Below are 25050 nucleotides of genomic sequence, written 5' to 3' on the forward strand. Positions count from 1 at the left end.
CCCCCCCCCCATAAAAAGAAAATAAATAATATAAAAGTTAATGTGCAAAATATGAAAAACAACCTGGAATTAACTATAAAATTACAAAAGAAAATTAGAAAATAAAACGGAAAGAAAATTTGACTGCCGAGTAATTATAGTAACATCATAACATTGGTCGTTCTGGTTTATACGTGTACATGTACCTGTATGGGCTCCGTGCGCCAACAACAGAGGGCGCGTTGTTACCTCTTTTGAGAGATCTGGGACGGGACACACAACGTGCGTGTACTGTTTGCGCGTGAAGTACGCATGACTTCCTGAATGTGCCAAAGCTATTAGCCACAGCGTATTCGTGTGAGCGTCAGGTGTCGTCGGCGCGCGAGTGCGTTCCAATTTAACTTGCAAAAAGGTCTCCGAGACTAATTCCCACCTCCAATACATTCGAAATAAGCAGTGGATGGACCGGGAACCAGTCTAGGTCACCCCCAACTCTCCTTTTCTGGCCGTTGATGGGGTACCGGTACTTGTGCACGGAGCTCATAGGGAATTGCAGCATTTGGGGGAGGGGGGGGGGGGATCAACCCTAAAAACATGCACTGCTTGTGCCAACACGGTACATGTATACTGGTACATGTGTAAGCAAAAATGTCAGCTTCAATTTTTTGAAATAGGGCAGTGGCAGAAACAACACATAATTTTCAACTGGCTGTGTGCATTAAAGCGCGTATGTAACAGGTTGCTAGGCAACCGCCAAAAAAAGAGGGAACGGGGGGGGGGGGGGGGAGTTGGTGGAAAAAAAGTAGCAGATTGTTTGCACAGATACTGGCCTGCTGATGCCTAATGGTTGAAAATTAATTTGTCTCGGCCCCAGGGGAAAGATTTCGTAAGAAGGTTTTGCGATTTGTTTCAGGAATGATAGGAAGAAGAGAGTGGGGGGGGGGGGGGGGGATGGGTAAATGTAAGCTGTTCCAGGAAGGCTCCATAGCCGCAAATTCAGAGCCACATGCGCGCTGTGCAAACAAGCAGCGCACGAATACATGGCCGCTAGAGTACGAGTACAAACAACGTGCCCGTGATTGATAGCTTGCGCATTTATTCGCGCTGCCGCTGTGTTTGTGAGCGGTTCACTGTACACGGTGTTTGGGAAGGCCTAATACCAACAAGATTTCTAAGTGCGCTCTCTGACTGTTTGCTAGACAGGGTCCTGCCTGTTCCTTGACACAAGCTTTTAGAAAAGAGCCCATACACACATGCACGATACGCATTCACAATTTGCTTTCATTTTAATATTGTACCGGTACAGTACATAGACACGTAGGCTCCCCATTTCATTGTGTTTTACAAAGAATCACAAATGCCTGTAAATTTATGGAAAATCTGTTCAATTTACTACCACTACTAGTATGTCTGGAAACTTCTTAATCTTATAAATAGTAAAATTCGTCCACAGTGCAAGAAACAAACAGTATCTCTTTAAAAAGAGATACAGGCATATCAAGCCCTATCATGCCTATTGGTGCATACCTGTACCTGTACACATACATGTACATGTACTATACATCACGTACATACATTTTGTACACTGTACAATGTACCAATACATGTATACATGTACGGACATGTGTACATTGTACATGTACAATACATGTAATTACTTGGACAGCACTGTACCTTAAAACAGTGTACATCAATCCAAATGCCAAATGTTTCCCTCCCCAAACAATTAGAAAAACATTAATGTGACCACTAACTACAGACCTATTTTTGGTAATTATTCTACAGAGTATCGGTATGTGGCCCTTTCGGCCAAAGAAACTGAAACATTGTTATAGGCACACAACCCTGTTCAACTCAAGTGCAAGTGCTGCATGTATTAAACAGATCATCGATATGCACAACACCGTCACACAGCTCGGCAAATGCTCATACATTGTCAAGTATTGACCGTATCTCGAATTAAGACACCGGGCCGAGGACTCTGATGAAAATTTTGTCGACGCATCGCAACCATCGACCGCACTACTCTGGCAAAGGGAAGAAAAAGCCCCCGGGGAAAATTAAAGACAAAAAAAAAAAAAGAGGTTGAAAAAAAAAAAAGAAGCTTCAGTAAGGCTGGGTTTGATTTGTTCATTTTGGATGGTGTCTACCGGTACACATGTACATGTACCATTCTAGCGCTACATGTACACTGTACCACTGTGTGTACAAGTTTGTCATTTAAATGGAAGGATCTACAGTCGAGTCTCGTTAATACAAACTCGTTCGGACCTAGCCAAATTGTTTGTTATATCAGAATTTTGTATTAAGAGGAATATCAGTCCCATTCATTGTGCACATAAATGCACAGTCGGGACTAAGACTTTTTGTTTGTTATAACCAGAATTTTGTATTAACAGAGTTTGTACTAACGAGAGTCGACTGTACATGTACATGTACATGTACATGTAGAAGACTTGGGGGGGGGGGGGAGAATGTCATTTGCCTGCAAATTCCCAGCGACCGGAACTGTTCACTCGTCAACTATCGATTCTCCATGAATTTATGCGCTAGGATTGCAGGCACAAAATGTACAATGTACACGCATACATCATGTACAGTATAAATGTGCTACCGGCACAGTACACTGTACATGCACATGTGTACCTGTAAATTGGTTGTGGTAATAAATGTAGGGTACATGTACATGTACATGTACATGTGTACTGTACATGTACTGGTACAAAATATACAGTACACTGAGAACTGGAGAGTGAAATTTTGTATGGTCAGACATGGCAAACATGCACATGTACCGATAATTTATATACACACATGTATTTGTCTGAACAAATATTGAGTTAAACGTGTGTGTTCTAATGAAACATACATGTACGCACATGTGGGTCTGGCTGCTCAAAACTGATTGTGATAATATGCATGTACCGGTATGTTGCGTTTTTACAGCCATGACTGGTACACATTGTAAATTTGTGTTTAATTTCAATCTCAGCACATCAGTACAATGTACATGTATAACAAATTTACTACACAATGTATACATGTAGAATCAGTGTTTCCCCTGGCTAATGAACTGAGCGAGGCGGTAAAAATTGAAATTGATGATTGAAACAAAATTTACGCAGTCTGCAAACTGAAAAGAATGCAGCGCTCACAAAAAATGCGTGATGATTCCATCTACACATTCCAAATTGTGAGTTCTTGATACATAAAGGTCAAGGAAAACGCTCATAAATTACACAAAATGTAAATTTTTCGATTTAGTAAATTTCCTTATTGCAAATCTTCACAGCGAGGTGGTGATATTGGCAAAAATTGAGCGAGGTGGTCACTGAAAGTAGCGAGGTGGGCCGCCTCACGTTTGGATAGGCAGGAGAAACACTGTGTAGAATATACACGTATGCACCGTTTTTTTACACATGATAAAATGTACTTAAAATGTACATGTACACATGTACCGTAGTCACAAAGTGTACACATACCATATATGTACATGTACATGTACAATGTAAACATCATGTATACGTGTACTCAAATCATGGGGAAAGAAAATAAATGTACGTACCAATGTACTGGTACATTTTAGTCAGGATTTGTTTTCCTTTCATGTCTCTCTCCAAACAAACCAAACCAAAAAAAAACACCCCAAAATATTGGTAGACATGGTACAGCACCAATATGGTGTTCCAGATGTCACAGGTTCGATTCTCCCTGCAGTCAATTTCTTTGGTCATCTTCACACTCACACATGTTTGTGAACGTATGAATTGATTTTTAACTGCAAGCTTTTACTGTATTTTACAAGTTTTAACGTTATTTTAATACTACCTTTCATTTAAATAAGATAATTTGACTGCCACACATCTTGCACAATTTTTAAACTCATTCCTCATCTGGCTCATTTTTATAATTCTAATCCTAAATGAAACTATAAATGTTTTACCTGCAACCTTTTTGAATGTCTTTTATAAGTTTTAATGCAATTTCAATGCCCCCTTTTTAAAGTAAGATAAATTGATTGCAACACAGTCTGTAACAATAATATGTATTTCTCTATATAGACAATTTTCTTTAGTCAGATCTGTATGCACAATGTTTAAACCTTTTCTAATATTAGTATTTAATGTCATATTTTGTTTTTTAACTCGGTAGGCCTTTAACTTTTTTTAAAATGTATTTTTTTTAAATGTAAATCATGTGCAATTCAGCTGTGGCTGCCATTCATGATTTGTTAATAAACCATGTTGAAATGAAATGAAAAGTATGTACCGGTACATGTACATGTAGTGTACGCTTTCCCCTACAATGTACTATGTGGTGTAAAGTACAACTCAAAAAGAAAAAAAAAAATTCAATTCTTTGAAACAGTCTGATTCTAACACACAGCTCATTTAAATTATTCATCCCCCTTCTTCATCAAACGAGCCGGAAAAAAAATTATCACTAATGAAAATAACTGACGCAAAAGCCCCGCCGATTAGTTTTACTAATGGGCGCCCATTTGTTATGCACATCACTGCTTTTCTCAAACAACCCTCTGTATAAGAAACACTTTTACTGAAAGCGAGTGCGCCGTGGCAGTTCTTTCACTGCTTTTATCGCGTGGCTGGCGAGGCTACGATAAATGTAATTATATCAGCACAATCTATGCGATGTTTCATGTTTCTTAATGGCATTAAAATGATTTCGGCAAGCCAACAGGACTTTAACCCTTTTGTTGTCAAATTCGCTGCATTTTCCTTTGGGAGTGCTGTGGTTAAAATTCCTTTTTTACATGTAAAAGGACACAATTTGTTAAAAGGGTACAATGTACAGTGTACATATGTACAGTCGAATCTCGTTAGTACAAACTCTCTTTATACAAAATTCTGGTTATAACAAACATAAGCCTTAGTCCCGAGTGTGCATTTATGTGCACAATGAATGGGACTGATGTTCCTCTTAATACAAAATTCTGATATAACAAACAATTTGGCTAGGTCCAAACGAGTTTGTATAATTAACAAGACTCAACTGTACATGTACCGGTATGAATATCAACAATGTAAATGAAAAACACAAGACAAGATATCACTGCAAATAAACAATACATGCGTTAATTGCTACCACCTTCGGCATTTTTGTTGGGAATTTTCCTAAATTTAAATTTTTTTGCAAAACCCTTCAAAGTCTCTCGGTGGATTTTGACAGATGAGGGAGGGTTAGGGTTAATGGGTGTTTTTTTTTTTGCAAATTTGCTTTTGCTAATTATTAGTATCACTGTAAAAAACTGTATTCTTGAAATTGGAATAAAAATCTTATTCTAAAAAAAAATTGTTGTCACACTTCCTAGAAACTTTTTCAAGGGAGTGAGGAAAGAAAATAGAACTTAAATTTTGTATAAAGAGAGTTTGTACTAAACAAGACTTCATTTCTTAAAACAACGGGGGAAAAATCATTTTTAGCAGTGGATAACTTCAAAGGTGTTGCTAGAACTACATACAACTTTTGTTTTAGTACAAATACCCGGTATAGTTTAGTCGGAAAAGGGGGGTATCGTGCACCCTCGGAAATCAATTTCTAATCAACGTGTCTAGGTCAGAAAAAATGCGTAGAAAACGATTTGCTATGTTAAAAAATTCAAAAAATGTCCCACGTATTGTTTTTATGCAAATTAGTGCCGCCATTACCGAAAAATCTATTTTTAATTATATCTCAGCCAATATTGCAGATAACTGAACAAACTAGGTGTCTAAACCCATGTTTTCAAGGTCAGAGATCACAATAAAACTATTTTGGAAGTCACCACATGTGTCTGTGGCATAGGAATATGAAAATTAGTGCCGCTAATACCGGAACATCATGTTTTTGGCATATCTCGGCCAATATAGAACATAACTACACCAGTAAGGTGTCTAAACCCATGTTTTCATGGTCAAGTATCATTAGAAGACCATTCACGAAGTAACTATGTGTGTCTTTGGCATGAAAATATGTAAAATATTAAGTGTCGGTTTATCAGATATTTGATTTTTAGCCAATATCTCGGCCAATATTGCACATAACTACACAAGTAAGGTGTCTAAACCCATGTTTTGAGGGTCAGATATCATTAGAAGACCATTTACGAAGTAACTATGTGTGTCTTTGGCATGAAAATATGTAAATTCTAATTTGCCGGTTTATCAAAAAATTGATTTTTAGCCAATATTATATTCAATTTCAGCCAATAGTACAGTTTATTTTAAATATGATGGCTTAAAATAAACTTTGATCATTATTGCTTATCAAAAACCTTTCTGTCAACATTAGCTGCAATATTGGCCGAGATATTGGCTAAAAATCAAATTTCCGATAAATCGACACTTTTGAATTTACATATTTACCTGCCAAGGACACGCATAGTTACTTCGTGAATGGTCTTCTAATGATACCTGACCCTCAAAACATGGGTTTAGATACCTTACTTGTGTAGTTATGTGCAATATTGGCCGAGATATTGGCTAAAAATCAAATATCTGATAAACCGACACTTTATAATTTACATATTTTCATGCCAAAGACACACATAGTTACTTCGTGAATGGTCTTCTAATGATACTTGACCCTCAAAACATGGGTTTAGACACCTTACTGGTGTAGTTATGTGCTATATTGGCCGAGATATGCCAAAAACATAACTTTCCGGTATTTGCGGCACTAATTTGCATATTCCTATGCCACAGACACATGTGGTCACTTCCAAAATAGTTTTATTGTGATCTCTGACCTTGAAAACATAGGTTTAGACACCTAGTTCGTTCAGTTATCAGCAATATTGGCTGAGATATAATTAAAAATAGATTTTTCGGTAATGGCGGCACTAATTTGCATAAAAACAATACGTGGGACATTTTTTGAATTTTTTAACATAGCAAATCGTTTTCTACGCATTTTTTCTGACCTAGACACGTTGATTAGAAATTGATTTCCGAGGGTGCACGATACCCCCCTTTTCCGACTGAACTAGTATGTTCCTTCTTTTTACATACAAACATATGCCGTATGGGCATGGTGTTCAAATCTTGCCAAAAAAGGCATTTTTTAAACACATTGTAAAATGTTTAAAAGTGTCTCTGGAAGCGAATTTGTTGGCCACAACATTCCTCTAAAATTTTGAGTCACAAAATCTACAAGTTCAGTATAAGGCCAAAAAAAAAAAGTCTCCGGTTTCTGGTATGGAGCTTGCCCCAAAAGTGGTGCGGCGACGCGTCTTTTTTTTTTTTTTACCTGTTTTTTTTTTTTTTTTTTGGCTTCAAATGTCGGCTGATGACTGCAAATGGTGCCCGACTAAACTTAGTGCAAATATATGGGAGTCCAGAGAGGCCACATAAAACTTATTCTCGATCATAACCCCATCTAAAAACACGTTAAAATTGTGCAGCAGCAGGATTCCAGTCAAACCAGTGAGTTTGGCGGTTTTGAGACATCATCTTGTATTGAAAAAAAAAAATTTTCATTTTGCCGACGCGCATGGCTACGGCGACGCGCGCGCATACCAGAAACCGGAGCCTTTTTTTTTTTGGCCTAAAGTCGCCAAAGCCCGGAACAGACTTTCCCATCGGAGGAGCCAGGATTTGTAAATATACTCACGGAATTCAAACAGTGTTGTCAGTAGGGCTGGATTTCCGATGCTAGCTACTCGACCTCATTTCGGTGCCATTAAACAAATTCCTGACGAGTAAAGTGGTACGAGAACACGATATGGTTACAATGTCCATAATGAATAAAGCATGAAGGGATAAGACGCCCACGAAATGCAAACTCAAAGCAAATGTTTTGACCTTTTTAATGAAATCATATTTTTGCGTATTGTTCATACATGTATGTACATGTCTGTATGTATACGTGTTCATTCACTTTTTAGCTGTGGGATAAATCCAGGTATGCAACTGGGAAATCACAAAAAAAAGAGGAAATTCAAATTTTTCCCAGACTTTGTACAGTGTTTTTCTATTTTCAATGGCACACATGGGAAATAAAAAAAGAGGAAATCAGCTTATCCGAGGAAAAGTTGCATGCCTGTAAATCCTCATGTCTCTTCTTTAGTCCGTTAGTTACCGGCAGTTACATGTAGTATTACAAACGCTGACACTGTCTACTGCTCCTACATGTACACGTACACAATGTACATGTGTACATGTATTCTGACCGATTTCAACCAAACTTTGTCAAAAGTATCAGTAGCCCAGGCCCAACATGTCACGTGACCAAACTGGGTCCAAAGGTCATCATGGGGTCACTGGTCAAAAACTTGATTTGTTTTATTCTCAACACTACTCCTTCCAGCATGTCCAGAAATTACATATACCGGTACACGGCACACTCATGCATGAAAATGAGCATATGCGGCATGCGCAGAAGTGGCTCAACCCAGTGTTTCCCCTGGCTATTGAACTAATCGAGGTGGTAAAAATTCAAATTGATGATTGAAACAAAATGTACGTAGTCTGCAAACTGAAAAGAATGCAGCGATCACAAAAATACCTGTTTATTCCATGTACACATCCAAATTGTGAATTCTTGATACACAGAGATCAAGGAAAATGCTCATAAGTTACACAAAATGTAAATTTTTCGAAAAGTACATGTATTTCCTTTATTGTAAATCTTCACAGCGAGGTGGTGATATTGGCAAAAATTAAGCGAGGTGGTCACTGAAAGTAGCGAGGTGGGCCGCCTCACGTTTGAATGGGCAGGGGAAAAACTGGCTCAACCTAAAAAAATGGCTTATAATTTTGTTTGCAGTATTAAAGCATGATAAGTCTGTATAAGAACAAGAACCTTGGTTTAAAAAAAAATTAATGTACAAACCTTTTGTTTTGCTTCTCCTTGTTTTCATTCCATCAATAATATTTAATAGTCCTCATTGTGACACATGCGTATACGCCTGCAATTATAAAATAAATATGTACCTTCTTTAATGACAGCTTTTACAGAAAGTGCCCCACAAAATTTGAACACAATTAGTGCTGTGCGACTAGGGCGACAATGTATGTACCGGTAGCATACATACCAGTACATTGTAGATCTCTATTTTTTATAATCAGCGACTTGTCATGGTGTTTTTTTTGGGAAGTGACTTTCACTTTTTTTGTCATGGTGTTTTTTTGGGAAGTGACTTTCACGGGGAAAATTTATCGGAAGATCAATGACGTAAATTTGGAATTGATAGAATGTTTCAATTTGAATGGTTTTCATCAAACACAATTTTCCATAATCCTTAGAATCTGGAATAAAATTCTAAAGGTCTCCAAGGAACTGGATGAGTCTGACAAAATGTACTTGTAAAACATGTACGATACACTTAGCATGCATACTGTAGACCCAGCTGTGTCGGACCCTATCCCCTTAAGCACCTAAGTTACTAGAAAGTATCCTGAATCCGCCAAAATCCCCGTTTGGGTCATGCACACAAATTTCGGTGTTGGTGATTGCTCAGTATGGAGGTATCCTGAATCCATCAAAATCCTGCAGTACCGCTAAGCTTACAATCCTGAATCCATCAAAATCCCCTTGTTTCAATATAGGTATCCTGAATCTGCCAAGATACTCCAAAACAGGGGTACGGATTTTGATGGATTCAGGGTGGTTAGGGTTAATCAGAGGTTATTTCCCGTAAGAAATAAATTGTGGTAAGGCCAAAAAAAAAATAGTTCTGCTTCCGATTACATGGCATTTGAAAATAGGGTACCGGTAGGTACATGTACATGTAGGTAGGGAAATTTTTTTTTTTTTTTCAATTTTGTGTGTGTACGATATGGAGGCGTCTGCGCGTACATGTAGTCAAGGGTAAAAGGTAGAAATTAATGGTTTTGGGTGTTTTTTTCTCATTTTTCCCATAAAAAAATTAGGGTAGGGGCTGTCAGAATAGGGTAGGTAGGGAAACCGGAAGCAGAACTATTTTTTTTGGCCTAAATATTACCCTTAAAACCCCTTGGGTATTTTTACTAGAAAGTATCCTGAATCCGCCAAAATGAATGCAAAAAAATGTTGGTGTCCTGAGTCCATCAGAATCCACTAGTCATTACAAAAAAAGGGACAGGTCTACCGGTACATGTACATATTGTACATGTACCTTCACACGCGTTCCTTTGAGTTAAACATGCGTACATGTATACGTACCGGTCGGTATATTTATAACACAAATAATTAACAATGTATTCAAACCTGTTTAATTTGTGCAAAACCTGAGCAGCACGACTGTATTTGATTACATCCGGGGTACAGGCAGTTAATTTTTTACATTTTCTCAATGACTGCCTATTTACACAATGTATGATGTCAATCATTGTTGATTGATCATGTCAATCACACCCGTCTGCAGACATAATGGGCAGGCCTTCATAAAAGCCTTTGTGAAATGACACAATGTTTAGTTTAAATGGTTTTATAACTATCATAACTATTTGCTAAACGTTTACAAAATTAAACGTAAGGCCAAAAAAAAAAAGACTCCGGTTTCTGGTATGCGCGCGCGTCGCCGTAGCCATGCGCGTCGGCAAAATGAAAAAAGGTTTTTTTTTCAATGAAAGATGATGTCTCAAAACCGCCAAACTCACTGGTTTGACTGGAATCCTGCTGCTGCACAATTTTAACGTGTTTTTAGATTGGGTTATGGTCGAGAATAAGCTTTATGTGGCCTCTCTGGACTCCCATATATTTGCACTAAGTTTAGTCGGGCACCATTCGCAGTCATCAGCCGACATTTGAAGCAAAAAATCAGGCAAAAAAAAAAAAAAACCGCGCCGCCGCACCACTTTTTGGGCAAGCTCCATACCAGAAACCGGAGACTTTTTTTTTGTGGCCTAATCACATCCTTTGCAGATGTGTGCGACTAGTTGGTAGGTTTTTGTCACACAACTACTCAACTAAAACATTACATGCAGTTGCACAGCCTTAATTAGCATAATTGGCACTCCAACAATTTAAGCTTGCAAGATTTTTCTCAACACAATTTGCACTTTTCCTTGGAACTCCTTTTGTTTCCCCACCTGCCAATAATTGGACTTTTCTTCCCCCCAGCGCATTGAGCCAGGAGATTATGAAGTACAATGCAGAAAGGTTGGAACGAATTTTGCCTCATTTGCTTTGCAAATTCCTGCGTGGCAGAGAAACAACATTTCCCTAATTAAATGAGGATTGATCAGCCCCAAGAACATGGAGAACATGAGCCGAGGTTGAGGATCCACATGTCGGCTGGACTACTGCATTGAGTGATTTTAAAGAGGCATACAAAACCGCCAGTGGATTTTTGAGAGGGTTATGGTTTACGATACCGAGTGCTACATTTTGAGTCCGATTCAACACTCAACTACTGTTTATCTTCTATTGGCAATTTTTATTTCCAATTTATAATATAAATTTTAAAAAATGCATGTGAGTACATGTTACCACACATGTAAACTGAATTTAACCCTCTCAAAAAAATACCTTGCAAACATGAACATGTACCGATACATCATGTACATACAAAAAAATGTACGTGTGAACGTGTTCTACGTAACCCCCGAGGACAGACACACAAAGGGAGAACAACCGATCCTTTCAGTCCTTGGGAGGTTTTTGTTCAAAACGGTCCTCTTTAGTAGGTTCGTGTGCTTGGTCTATGAGAGAGTGTTATATTACAGGGACAAAGGGAAACACAAAGCATTGTCTTCGGGAGTATAGTACATTTTGTAAAACATGAGTGAGTGCTATGCACATACTCACATACATGTACATGTACTGGAATTTGTATCCTTGTGGAGACGTTCCTTTGTTCTCGTGTACTAAAGTTTTCGAGTTTGAAAGTGTACCGGTACATGTAGTTTAAAAATGCTCTTATTTTAACTAGAATTAATTTCCTTGGCTGAAATTTGGACTTACATGTACATGTAATATCCCTTTTCTAAAACTCTTCCATTTGCGACAAATCAACATACATGTAGCTTGGAAATTCGTAGTTTTTTAGCAAAATCCATTGTGAAAACCTTGTGGATATGTATTCATCTATAGAAATTGCCCTGTGGAGATACGACGTACATGTACATTATTGTACATGTGCAACCTTTTGTTCCCTATTGTACATGTACGCACGTCTCCAGAGGGTACGGTGTATCAGATCACATGTACATGTATGTACATGTATACATGTTCATGTACAAGACATGTGCGTGTACATGCATACATACATGTACATGTACGGTACACGTACATGTACATGTACGTACCGTACGTGTACATGTGTATGTATGCACATGTGCACATGTACACGCATGCACATGTACACGCATGCACATGTAGGTTTACAACATACCGGCACTTCAAACTCCCCTCAGGCCAATGGCCACTTGCCAGTGCTATCGTACAGCCCATTGACGTCACTGGCAACCAGAAAAAAACCCTCCCCGTTCAGTTGCTAGGCAACCCTGCATCCTGGCTGTATTATGTTTGCCCAGTGGAGAAGCTTGAATAAACCGATGTGATGCAATCACGTCCATCGGGGTATAATGTGCATGGCTCGCTAGGGGCTTTATTAACCATATGGTTGGGGCTAAGGGAACAAGATGGATGAAACTGGGTGCAAAAAAAATAAAATAATAACAAAAAAATTAACAGAAAAAGAAAAAGAAGACATTTTGTTACAGTTCAATTTGTCATGGTGAACATAATCCAATTACATGTAAATGTACATTGTACCAGTAAGGTGCAAAAAATATGACAATTTTTTTTTCTTTAAATTATGGGTAGAATTGTTGTTATGGTGATTACTGATTACATTTACATTCAACTGGGCAAGATAGTGTGCTCACACACAAGTTCCCCCGGTATGTGCAGTAAAAGTGTAAAAAATGTCTAACATTTAGTAGCGTGCACCAAACACGTACAATGTCATGAATGATGTACAGTGTAGTTAATGTATGTGTATTACATGTATGCACAGATCTTATTGACTTACACAGTTTGTATGTTTTTCAGTAATTTTTATATGGTGATGTTCCATTTCCAGAGAACAGTTCTAACTTATCCCAACGTTCCTTTTTTTAATTATTTGACTTACCGGTACATAATGTACGATGTACCCTAACCATGCTAACCTGCGACGTATACATTGTACACTACATGTATGTAAACATTCATCATTTCATTTGAACATACAAAAACATGTAAGCATCAATGGGCATTCATATTTTAAAGGAAAAAAATGTACACCAGTACATGTACCGGTACATGTATGTGTACCGGTACATCTATTGAAAAAAAAAATTAACACATTTTATTATTCCATTTATTCATTTTTTTACTAGACATTAAAGGTACAGTTCATCATTTGTAATTTGTGCACTTTGTTCATTTGAAGCACCAAACTTGCTCAAAATCTAAAGAAGGGTGCTGAACAACTAACCTGATGAAGTTTCAGCTCAGCTTCAGCTGTACATTCCGCGAAAAACAGCATTCTAGGATCTCCATTTCAAATCAAAAGAGGACTTTGCTGAATCATGTTTTGAATTGGGCCTGAATTCAGCATCCGAGACATGTTCTCACTGAGCCGATTGCAGCTACGCGATGTCGCGCACCGATCTGACGAATTATAGCAACCGCGCATGCGTGTGTGTCGTGTCTACGCTTGCGCGCGCATCGCGGAATAAAAAAAACAAGCTACTAATGGAAATTTCCCAACGGTGCGTCTTAAGACGCACCGTTGGAAAGGCCTTCCTTCGTTGATTTCTTCAAAATGACAGCTTGCCAGAAAGAATAATTTCACAGGGAGTTTAGTCCCCTTACTATCGTTCAACCAAGTATGTTTTTCAACAATAATAACGTCAGTTACTTTTTGCATAGCTGCAAATGATGGACTGTAGCGTTAAGAGAATAGATCAGCAAATTTGGTTTAATGTACAGTTTATTTTCATGACTTACCCATTAAAAACAAAATAAATGACATTCATTTTTGTTTTAATGAGTTACTATGAAAATAAACTGTCATAAACCACATGCTAATCTATTCTCTAATTGTTGAACATTAAATTTGGCCACTCACATGTGCATGTATGTGATGTATTGTACGTACAAATATGTGTGCACTGTAAATGTGCACTGTTATAATCAGGCATGCAACTGGGAAGTCACCAAAAAACGAGGAAATTAAAAATTTTCCAAGACTTTGTACAGTGTTGTTCTATTTTCAATGGCACACTTGGGAAGTACAAAAAGAGGAAATCAGCTGATCCGAGGAAAAGTTGCATGCCTGTATAATGAATGTTTATGAGATTAATTGTAAGAAAATTTTCATGAGTTGAAAGATTGAATGTTCCATGCAATGAGGTCGAAGCCGAGTTGAATGGAACATTCCATCCTTCAACGAATGAAAATAGTTTCACTATTGCACGAATGCAAAACATTCATTATAATGTTTTACAATGTACGGGTATATAACATCCAACATTTTGTCCAAGTAGATCTTTGTCATTCGATTGGACAATACAACTTTAAGAACAAACAAAACTCACAAAATTGTATCATATCCCGTTCTTTTTTCAGCTTTTTCAAGGCTAACAAAGGTTTAAAAGTCAAATCATTGACAACAATGAAAATTAACATTGTCAGTTCTTAAAACAATGCAAAAAACAAGGCAACTGCATCAACTTCGAAGGACAGTTTTGTACTGCTATAACGCATGATATGGTCTAAATAGCGCAAAGATCGTATGCATGTGGGGACTGGCCGCTGCGCGTCGTAGCGTGCGCGCGGCGTGCAATAGATCAAAAGAGATAGGACGAAAATGCATGGTGAATGGAACCAAAAATGCACGGTTATGAACTAGGCCGTGCAATGGTTCGATTAATGAATGCCGTGTGACCTACAATCCTCCAATCAATGACAAGGATTTACTTGGGTGTTATATAAGGCCAAAAAAAAAAAATATTCGGTCTCTGGTCAGACCAAAGTTCTGGAATTGACGCGGCCACGCGGCTTTTTTTTTTTTTTTTCCTTTTTTTTTTTTTTCTTCAAGCTTGGATTGTACAGACAAGGTGGGTACTATTTTGGTTTTTTTGGTGTCCTCATGTACATTGGTGTCCTCCATAATTTGCCTTGGCGCTTTCGATCATTTGCCTTGGTGCAATTTCCCATTTCTTGGTGCTCTTTGGTAAAAAAAAATTGAGGAGGTGCAGAAATAGAGGGCGCTGTTGGAGCTACCGCGGAACATTTTGGAAAAAAAAAAAGATCGACGCGCATGCTTAAAATCGACGCGCGCGCTGACCAGAGACCGACTTATTTTTTTTTTTGGCCTAATATGCACTGATTTTGAAATTATCCATTTGTGGGTTTATATGGGTCACACCGGTACTACCACTCAAGACGTACATGTACCGGTACAGTCGTCACCTTGACACTATTTCAAAATTATGGAAGTTGGCCGAATAATTAAATAGGTTCCATTCCTGTGCACATAATATGCATGAACTACACATAAATTAAACTGTATTTATTCAATATGCAAATGTTGTTCATAAACAATTAAAATGAATCCATTCATAAATATTTCAGTAATGGACTATAACCACTCATTGTATGATACACTTACAAGTTCAATATTCAAATTTCATTCATGAATAATTCATTACCTAATGGGATCCACTCATGTGCTTATAAACAGCCAAGACACAAGTATTTGGTTAAAATTCAACTTGATGAAACCGGCAGCTGTTGGGTTACCACCTTTTTTTGGTCTTTCCTCGGGAACAGTAAGACAGTACCGGTAGGCTAGCTTCCTTTCAATGGTCTAATCTAAGACCTTTCAACATGTTCAAATAAAATTTAAAAGTAAACAATCCAAAACATAAAATTTCCGGGGATTTCACTGATTAATAACACTGATATCTCTACAGGACAACACTGCTTTGATTTTATGACTTCTAAGCGTGCACAAAAATGTACATTGCTTGTGGCGATGTAAGCGTCCCGGCACTTGTTTTTGACCCGCAATATACATGTAATTGCTTTGGCAGACCCATCTTCTAAGGAAAAAAAAACACCTCTCGTGCTCATCAACGCATAACAACCGACGTCACAGCAAACTTGGTAAATGAACTGAGCATCAACATTTAATCAAAGCAAATAGGAACTTCAGTGAACTTGTACATGTACCATGCAACGGATTTGAGGGAATTTTTTTTAACCTGGGCTTCGTTTCCAAACTTGTATGGCTGTAGGAGTTTTTACGCCTGAGTTACGTACACAATGGATCCAGTTCCCTTTCGGAAACTACATGTATGCTAGGACGTACAATTGTGCAATGGCCAAAGTTTAGAGAACTTGTACGTACAAAACATTTCACGACTTTCGATACAAATAAAAGGTCGTTGTATGTAGTTTGTACTTTTATAAGATGGACTTTTGCGTCGGGGTGATATAAAACAAATTAGGTTTTGCCCTTCACCGACGTTTTTAAACACTGTATACTCAGTGTGTTACCTCCCGGTACCCGCTGCTATGTACATCAGATTCGAACCGGCCAACCGATCCCGTTAGCTCGGTGGTCGAGTGGTAAGACATCCGCACTAGAAAGCAGGAGGTCGTTGGTTCGAGTCCCACCCGAATGATTTTTTCCAACTTTCACTCGGGAGGTAACACACTGAGTATACAGTGTTTAAAAACGTCGGTGAAGGGCAAAACCTAATTTGATTTAGTTTGTACTTGTAATGTATTTGGATACACATGTGTACATGTACAAATGTGTACATGTACAAATGTACAAAGGGTACAAAGGGTGAAAATATGATGAAATTATACACAAACACATTATAGTACCTGATGTACATGTACATGTATACACAATCAATTTCAGCTGTCACGTGCATTGTGTCAAATTCTGTCACTTACATACATGTACATTGTACATAACCAAAGCAGAAGTTCACAGCACAAAATTCGATCACTTGAGCACAACCATCCCGAATCATATCAGAGAATCCAATGTATGACCGTAATTTCACCCTCTCTCCTGCACATGATTACAAGTGTAATATATTGTATGCACCACAACATGTACTAAAACCAACTAATATATTGACACAATTTATCTCTGAATAGATTTCCACAATCACATTGCATAAAAAAGACCCTTTCATATTAACTGGAACACTGCTCATAATTTCCAATATCTCATTTGAGGATTAGCAACCAGATGGTCATGTTCTCACGCCAGTACAGTACGAATGAACTGAACCGTACGCTGAACATGCCTGTGCGCAGTATTGGTCAACTCTGCGATATGTGCAATGTTCGTTGTTAGGAATGTTAGGCCGAAAGCGGGGACGATGTACCATATGTGGCTACATGAATACTTAAAGGGAATATACAACATTTGCAAACATCGAAAAATAAAACTATCAAGTATACGAAATACCTTACTTGGATGTTGGTAAATGACAGTCAAAAGCATCCTGTAAAATTATGGCTCCTGGTGTGAAGTCATTTTCAAGAAATTGGTATTTTTGTATACATTTCCAACAGTGGTCGGCTGATCACCGTTGGAAAAACCCAACTATTTTTCAACTTCTGCTTCAAATTTACCATTTTTTCAGTCCAAATTTTGTTTGCTATTGGTAACATGTTCATGAACGGGTGCAGGCCAGCTAGACTTGTCCCCTTACCTTACAATTTTCCGGCATCTGGAAATTGATCCATTTTATCTTTAGTGGAGTCAGGGAACCAGACTACTTGAACGTTTTTTGTTTTTCTTGGTTTTTCCAGCATTTTCGAAGAAAAAACTTCAAACATGTCAGTGTAACAAAATTTGATCTATTATACAAGCCCCTCAAAAAGTTCATTTCTGAAAATTACAGCAAAAGCCAATGATGTACATTCCCTTTAAATGTGAACAAGGTACAGGACTGAATGTGAACGATATTAAAGTAATGTACACGTACGTAAACTGTTCAAGTAAAGAGTTTCCACAACCCGTTTACATTTGTCCCAACAAAAACTGATTAATGTGAAGTTGTGTACCTTTTGTACATAAATACATGTACCGTACATGTGTACGTATTCTTTTTGCATTTGAAGTAAAAATGTTAAGTGAAAAAATATGACACTGCATGCGATTACTGAAAATTAAATTGCACTGGTTCAGTTTTTGTGTCTAATTTCACACTAATCGTATTTAAAAAAAATTAATTTCCGTACAAACATACAACCATGCACATTTTTTAATTTAACCATTTCTCCCCCAATTATACAAATGTACGTTATAAAAAATGTAACAATATACACATGATATAAGGGTTAATGGTTCCAAATTTGTGTGCATGATCATTGAAATGACTGTGTTTGTGTATTTGGGTAATTTTTTCCTGTCCCTGTTGTTACATCTGACATCGAAGAGATATGATTTTTTTTTTATAGATTGCATCCAGAATTTTACTCCTTAATTTAAAGGGAATGTACATCATTGGCTTTTGCTGTAATTTTCAGAAATGAACTATTTGGGGGGTTAGTATAATAGATCAAATATTGTTACACTGACAATATTCAAGTAGTCTGGTTCCCTGACTCCACTAAAGATGAAATGGATAAAAAAATACCAGAAAATTGTAAGGTAAGGGAACCAGTCTAGCTGGCCTGCACCCGTTCATGAACATGGAACCAATTTTTAACAAAATTTAGACTAAAAAAAAATGGTAAATTTTGAGCAGTAATTGAAAAATAGTTAGGTTTTTCCAACGGTGGTCGGCCGACCAGCATTGGAAATGTATACAAATATACCATTTTCTTGAAAATGGCTTCACACCAGGTGCCATAATTTTACAGGATGCTTAAGCATGTCATTTACCAACATCTTAGTAGTAAGGTATTTCGTAACAACTTGGTCATGTTGGTAGTTTTATTTTTCGATGTTTGCAAATGTTGTATTTTCCTTTTAATGCAGTCCTATTTTAAGAGCGATTACAAATTCACTCATAGCAATCTGCATATACCCAACAAATTAAAACAAATAATTCTTAACCCTAACTCCCTAGGCCTTTTTGCTAGGATGTAGCCTCAATCCTGCAAAATCCTCCAATTGGCCTCATGGAAAAATAGCATATAGCCTCAATCCTGCAAATTCCTCCGTTATTTCTTGAATATGGCCCATGGAGGGGTGACCACTGCCTGAATCCTGCAAAATCCTCCGGCTATGACTGTCAATAGGCTGAGGCAGAGGCAGTGACATCCTGGAGCTGTGCGGAGGATTTCAAGTATAATCAAGGACTAAATTTATGCACAGCTGAGCATAAACAACACAAGGTCCGGCCCGAGACCTTGACACAGTGCGTACTCCGAAATCAGCAACGCACTTTTGCCATGTAACCTCAATCCTGCAAATTCCTCCAATTTGCAAAAAGGATTTTGGAGGATTCAGGGCGGTTAGGGTTAATTAATGATACTAGAATGGTAACATTACAAAGTTCTGAGGTAACAGGGGCGGGAAAATGTCACACTTTGGATCCCAAAACGTCACCTCATCTTTTACCCTCTACCTGTGCAACATCCATAAACTAATTGGCCATAGTGTTGAATTGCCCACCTACCGGTACCAGCATGACCAGTTTTCTGTTAAATACAGTAAGCGGATTACAACCATATAATATGTTTACCATAAAGATAATCTGGCTCAGTAAAAATGGACTACCAGTAGCAAACTTCATGGTACATGTACATGTATCTATTCAGCATGTTTCTAAATATATATTTACAGGTTACCAGTTACCTTTTTCAAAAAGCCTGGACGAGAATTTTTTTTTTTAAATTTGCCTAATGTGTGTCACTGTGATCAAATGTATTTTTTTGTACTCGCTGTAATCATAATCTACAGGACTAATCAAAACCGATATTTGCATAATTATTGTCTCCAATGACATCATGGTTGTCCTGACGACAAACAGATTACCACCGGAAAGTGTTGAAATATATCTGGTGAGGATGTGGATTGTTTTTCTGATGTGGACCATCACACGTCCTGTTCTGTTTTTCACAGACTTTCCCAATTTTTTCATGATTTATTTTTTTGGGGGGGGGGGGGTCCCAAGGGTTATCCTAGTGTCCTCTGTATATAGATCGGAATGACTGACTTAATGATTGACTGGCTGACTGACTGTTGATTGAAGCAGGGCAGAATTATCGTAGGGTTACCCCCTAATGCCAATTGGCTGAATCCACCTCAATGTGTAGACCAGATGTAGTCCGAAAACTTGGGACTCTCAATACTGTGTATGAGAGTCCCAAAACTTAAGGTATTGAAAACATGCAAAACAAGAAAGTAGACTGGCACCTAAAACAACCAGTCCAACACAGCTTCAGTACTGCATCAATCAACCATGCCAAAAAAATTGAAGAAACGTGTGGCATGAAGTGGGAACTAGTCTCAATTTACTACACATTTCTCCATAGTCAAGCCACCAGACTATTGACACTGAATGAAGAGGTCAGTCTTTTCAAATAGTTGTACCATGGATGGACATGTACAATGTACCAGTCTAGTATTTAATTAGCCCCATTTTGAAATCACTTGACTTCCCTCTCATGTGCAAAATATTGAAGAAAAGTCTCCTTTAAAAATTGAATTGAGTCTGCAAACTTGGTAGGTGGTATATTGAGGACATTTTCTTTGCCCCAGTGGAATTTTTGGAGAAATTTGCTGGCTAAACTGTGAGTAAAGTGGGGCTGAGCGCTGATTTAGTTTTGCACGTTTCAGAGCACTCCAGAGCCCTGTCTGGAGTGTGTACAAAGTCTATGGAGAGTCAAGAAAATTTTCTAAGTATTTCCTAACAAAATTGGAAATGTTTCTCAGTCCCAGATGCATGTCTTATCATCGTTTTAGCAATGACTGACATTCATTGAGATGATATATATGAAGAAAAAAGTGGCGTCAGGTTGCAACATTTTTTCCGTTTTATTTTTCATTTGTTCTCAAACTTTACTTCCTCCAGATCAATGACAGGGGTGTGAGTGACCTCTGAAAAAATAGCTGAAAATAGCTGAAAAAGGTGTAAAAAAAGCTGAACTTTGGAAATCTCCTATACTTTTGTACACAGCAAGTGAGGGAAAATAGCTGAAATCCAAAACAAAAAAAGCTGAAATCAGCTATAAAGCTGAGATTTCACACCCCTGCAATGAATTAAAAATTAACGTAAGTTCAATAGAAAATAGGATTTGAAACAAATCAATAAAATAAATAAGTTACACATTTTGGGAATTTGAAAAATAGAAGTAACGGATTTGTCTACAATTGTAGAAAGGGTCAATGGACTGGCCTAGACTATCATGCCTATATTATAAAGTTGTATTGCTACCATTTTGTGTATACCCTAAACTGTAGGCTGTAGCATGTGTAGTCAGCTAAGTGCATGATGAGTGGAGAGGGAAGATTCCCATATCTGGCTATCACTTGTCATCGGCACCCTACAATGCCCTAGCTGTGCACAGACTGGTCTGAAAATTTCTAAGTGTTTTCTCAGTAAATACTTCAATATTTTCCCAGCTAATTTTGACTTTTTAGGACATATTATCATTTTCTGATGGCTGATAAGTCACTGAAGGGAAAATTAGTGATGGCCACATATGGGAACCATCATCATGATCATGCAAAATGCCCGACAAGTGAATGTCACGATTAATAGCGCACGCGCCATCTTTCATGTCATGTTCATTAATTTCGGCCGTGCCGGCCGGCCAGCGCCGCAACACTTGACTCACAATGGCACTGGCACTGCACAGCATGCAGCAGTATTTTTGTCAGAAACATCACAAGAAATCTGATGATGACTCAAATCTCAATTCACGTTTACAAAAAAATAGAAATTCACTTACATCAGGATCTTGATCTGGGTGCAGAATTGGGGGCGGGCACTGCTAGGCTCCCAGTATTTCCAAGAAAAACCGCACCAACTCACACACGTTACACGATAGCTGAGCAACGTGGATGCATGGAACTTCACTACACACACACTCGCGCGCCGCAGACTGAGTCAGTCATTCACAAATCTCGTGACGTCGAACTGGACGCAAAAATCGTCCGCTTAAAAAAGTAATCCCGCACGAGTCATTCTTTCTTGTTGACGTAAATTCGCCAAAAAATACATTTAATCTCTATACGAAATCCATACATAAAATGCAAAAACAAGAACTCTCTTTCCACGAACAAGGTTAAAATTATTCCGCGCGGGCTATATATTTTTTGGTTTTAGTGGATGGATTTATAGACGGGCTAGTCGGGCCTTTCGCTTCCGGAAGTAATGACGTCAGTTTGTTTACACGTTGCAATTTGCATAATACATGTATAAAATAAACTAGGTCAACAAGAGGGGGCGTTCGCAGTGTGCATGGACCTTCATTGAAATTATTATTAAAATAAAATACAAAGTGCACATTTTTCAAAGAAACGGTCTTCAATTATTTCCTTTTTTTTTTTTAGAAGAATCCGTACGGTGTGATGTGATCATGACTTGACCCGTACGCGGTGCGTGACCCGACTGCTTTACTGCCATCATTACCATGTCTTGGTCAACTTCACGAAATTGTGTGAAACTATAGTGGTTCGGCCCACACAACTGCATGATTGCATACTAAGCGTTCCGATTATCCCAACCACACAGTCCTCTAGTGTGTCCTAAAACACAACCCAAAAATTATAATATTGGGCAAAAATATCAGAGTGCATTTATTCGTATTTTGTTTTATTAAAACGTTAAAAGAGCTTCCATTGATTTCTGATCCCAGATATCGACGAAACCGAAGCCGGAACGAAGTCGAGGTTTTGAAAACAGCAAGTAAACAAGTCCAGTTCCCATCTGCCAATCAAAACTTGTATTACTCTACTTCCGACCAATAGGAAACACTCTCTTCACGCCGAGTGCGTGACCGACTCGACCTGTCTTATCGCGATATCTCTACTCGTTTAAAGAAAATAGGCCGGATAGTTTTATCAAAATATGATTATATTAAGACTTTTTTTTATGGAAGTAACAGCCTTTCTGACCTTTTGCAGTGAATGCAGTGTAAAAAAAGTCACGAATAATTGAAAGAGTGCTGCAAATATCTAATATTGTCTTATTTTAGTAGGAAACATCAGCCGCGTATTAACACATTTGCGATGCTGGAAATTTCGTGTAAAATGAATATCGAGCCTGATCACTCAACCTGTCGTTTGGAGCGCCAGCAAATTTGCAGTAATTGAGCTCAAAGCCGACTGCAAATGGACTGCACTTTTCTTTTGTCCGCTAAAAGTTTACATTTTCTGCGGATTTCTCTAATGTACAAAACTACTGTTATCACTAACTCAATGGAAATAATGTGAGCATTACTTCGGCGTGGATTCGTGGACTTCTGCGGAGTATTTCGTTGGGAAAGACGAGCTTCAAAATTTGCTACGGAACACTCGGCCGCGCAGACGGGGTCACAGCGCGTTTTCTGTGTGATGGGCGTTTTTTCCACCTCTGCTAATTCACCGCACTCCAGGTTCTGCACTCAGTTCTCCGACGTCCTTCCTTCGCATGTGTCGTAAGTTCAACTTTATACGGAACAGACTTTCAGTACAAGTCTCACTAACTCAATGTGAGCAAGACTTTGGCGTGGATTTGTGGACTTAACTGCGGAGTATTTCTTTGGGAAAGACAAGCTTCAACATTTGTTACCGGGGACTCGGCTGCGCAGACGGGTCACACCGTTAGCTGCGGCCGGGTTTCCACGCGGCCAGTCTCGCCGCTGTTGGGGAATCACCGCACTCCAAGTTCTGCACTCAGTTCTCCGAGGTCCTTCCTTACATGTGTCGTGAGTTAAACTTCATACGGAACAAACTTTTGAACTGAACCTCCAGTGATGTTTTTGGGAAATGAACTACGGCTGCGTTTCCTCCCCTGACGGAGTGTCGCATCACTCATTTCTCGGATTTCTTCCCATGGAATTTTCGTAAGTGAAAGTTTGTGAAAATATCGCTTTAACCGAACTTAAACGAACTCTGAGAGCAACTTGTCATTAACTCTGAATTCGCTTTTGCTTTAGCCTGGGCGGCTGGGCATACAGCCCCCAGCAGTAGTTGGACATTTAAACTTGAAGAACTGCACTTCTATTTTCAAGAAACTGAGATAAATACATGAGTTGAACTGTGAACTATAAAACTGTGAAACATCTATCATACTCCAGTGCCATGGATTATAAACTGCCTGTGTGGAATATTTTCTGTGGAATTTATTGTGCGGACAAGTTGAAAATTCGGCAGTTGGTAAGTCAGAAACAATTTCCGAGGTAAGTGAATTGTTGTTAATTGTTGCAGGAAATTGTTGTGTATCCTTTCATACTTCCATTGGCTATGTAGAAATGACCTCCCCATGTGTCCAGATTTCAAGTGTCTCCTGTGGCTTATTTTTTTGCAAAATTTCAAAAATAACGGGTCATAGTTGGAAAATATAGGACTAATCCGAGTCTCGCCCCCCCCCCCCCACTTTTCAAATACAAATTGCAGGAAATAGTAGTGTATCTTTAAACACTTGTTGTTTATAAAACAAAAATATACCTCCTATATTGAGATTTTACATCCAACTTTCAAGAGTTTACATTTGTGCTTGTTCTTGCAAATTCCAAAAATAAAGAGAATAGTTGAAAATGTACTCTGAATCTGCTCAGCCTTTTAAATAAAAATGCAGGAAAACGTTGTGTATCATTTTCACACCTGTTGTTCTATTTCTAACCAAATATAAACACATCCTCATTTTTTGAAATTTTGTATCCAAAGTTTGAGTGTCTACATGTACCTTTTGCAATTTCCAAAAATTAATGGGTATACTTGAAAAAAATACTTAGAGTCTGCCCCCCCATGACAAATTGCAGGAAAAAGGAGTGTATCCTTTTCATATTTCTCGTTTCTATTTATAAGAATAATGACCTAATGTTTTTTGAGATTTTGTATCCAAATTTTGAGTTTCTAGGCCTACATTTACTTTTTGCAAATTCCCCAAAATAACGGGTATAGTTGAAAAGTGTACCCCCCATCACAAATTGCAGGCAATAGTTGTGTGTCCCTTTCATACTTGC

General features: G+C 38.2%; 1 protein-coding gene across 1 annotated transcript in view; it reads right to left on the bottom strand.

The window, feature by feature from the left end:
* Positions 1-22003, bottom strand: part of LOC119720587 (receptor-type tyrosine-protein phosphatase R-like) — a 39404-nt gene extending 17401 nt beyond the window's left edge. Inside the window, exons 1-3 of the mRNA XM_038190355.1 lie at positions 21832-22003; positions 8812-8887; positions 7591-7671 (exon numbers count right to left, since the gene is read on the bottom strand). The gene's annotated coding sequence lies outside the window, so the exon portion shown is untranslated. The remainder of the gene's footprint in view (positions 1-7590; positions 7672-8811; positions 8888-21831) is intronic.
* Positions 22004-25050: the final 3047 nt, after the last annotated feature.

The sequence above is a fragment of the Patiria miniata genome, unplaced genomic scaffold (assembly GCF_015706575.1).
Source record: "Patiria miniata isolate m_02_andy unplaced genomic scaffold, ASM1570657v1 HiC_scaffold_1, whole genome shotgun sequence".
Classification (NCBI taxonomy): Eukaryota; Metazoa; Echinodermata; class Asteroidea; order Valvatida; family Asterinidae; genus Patiria; species Patiria miniata.